This window comes from Buceros rhinoceros, unplaced genomic scaffold (assembly GCF_000710305.1).
Source record: "Buceros rhinoceros silvestris isolate BGI_N320 unplaced genomic scaffold, ASM71030v1 scaffold23716, whole genome shotgun sequence".
Lineage (NCBI taxonomy): Eukaryota > Metazoa > Chordata > Aves > Bucerotiformes > Bucerotidae > Buceros > Buceros rhinoceros.
This window is the reverse complement of record NW_010418421.1, coordinates 4,771-6,404: the sequence shown is the minus strand read 5'-3', so window position 1 is coordinate 6,404 and position 1,634 is coordinate 4,771.

Sequence of the window (1,634 nt, the reverse complement as noted above, 5' to 3'; positions counted from 1 at the left end):
CCCGCGGCCAGGCAAGCCACGACACCCCTCGGCAACAGCCGGACCCTGAGACCAAAGCAGTTGCCTGGGGGACTTTAGAGAACGAAGAACCTGACCCTTCCGGACTGGTTTGTCTTCACCGCGGTGAAAACCCAACTAACAGACCTGCCCCGAGCAAACCTTGTGCCCTCTACCAGCAGCAGCCCAGGAGAGCCCACGGCGGGCGGCCCCCCGCTCTCTGCCTCAATCTGCTCCAGCTCTGCTTACCTAGAAAGAGATTTTGTAAAGGGATTTTTTTTTTTTCCCCCCCTAAATCTCCATGCCACTCAACTTGGCCGCAGCTGAATCTGCCTGGAATTCTCTGGGCTTTAGCACAAGGGGGTTTGATACATCTTCAGTCTATCCAAGAGCGCTCGGAGGTAGCGGTGACAAGCAAGTCTACTATGGCCACCCCTCTCCTCCTCTAACTCGCTACCGGTGTCCTCCCTGCAGCTCCCCTGCCCAGCCCAGGAACGGAAGTTGTTCCTGGAACACCAAAAATAAAACTGTTATTAATTTTCAGGGTTTTGGTTGTTGGGTTGGGTTTGTTGTGGGTTATTTTTTACAGCTTTAATGTGGCAACCACACGGTTTTTTTCTTCATGCAGAGCTGCCAAGTGCTGCCGCTTGTAAGAAGAGGTTTAAAGGGAGAAACAGTCTGAACCCAACAGCATCCAGCAGACCCACACCTCTCTGCCTGGGGCACCTTAAAAAGCTGTAACAAGTATTTTATTCTTCTCTACTTAGAGGCCTAAAAATCAAACACTAGAGGCTTCCTGTGGTTTTTTTACCTAATCCCTCCCGCCTGCCCACAAGCAGTTTGGAGTATAAAGCTTGCAAACTCGAGTAAAAATAACTCACTGCACTTTTGTTTGTTTGCTTTTAACAGGCTGAACTTCCCTCGTTTGCTCCAGGAGCACAGTTACCTGTGCTGCACTTCAAAAGCTGACCTTAAAACTTGGCGGAAGCGAAGCTCCTGAGTGGTGACCAGCATTCCCAGAAAACAGCCACCTAGAGCGTCTGTAACACGCCACCACCCCACGGTGACCACCCTGAGCCGGAGCCCCGTTTGTCCAATTAAAACATGGAGGAGAACAACTCTTACTCTAGAGCTGGTCTTGGGGCTTCCGTTTCCACCCGCCCTGGCACCGCGGGGGTGTGCTCCTCCTTCCCGGGGCTCCTTCTCGTCTTCCACAGATGCCAAGAACGAACGTGACACTTGACAGCAGAAAGCCCTGCTGGAAGCTGCTGCTTTCCTCACTTTTAAACCTCTTTACGAGCAAATCTCACCTCTTAGGATGGCTGATGCACCTGAGTTAAGCTTTTCAAGTTTTTTGTTTTGTTGGGTTGGGTTTTTTCCCCTCCTTTCCATTCCTCCTTGTGACCTGCTGGTGAGACACCCCAGAGCTCAGCACAGTGCTGTCAGCGAGACACAAATGCTGGGGGGTCCCACCTGGCTGCAGCACCCCAGCCTTAAGACAGGCCACGTGAGGACCCGGATTTCACTTCATGCCCTTGAGCACTTCACTCTGCTGGAAAGCCCTGACTCAGAGGACTTCCGAGGTACTCACCTAGGCTGACACTGCGAAACAATCCATTGAGCAATTACTGCTCAAG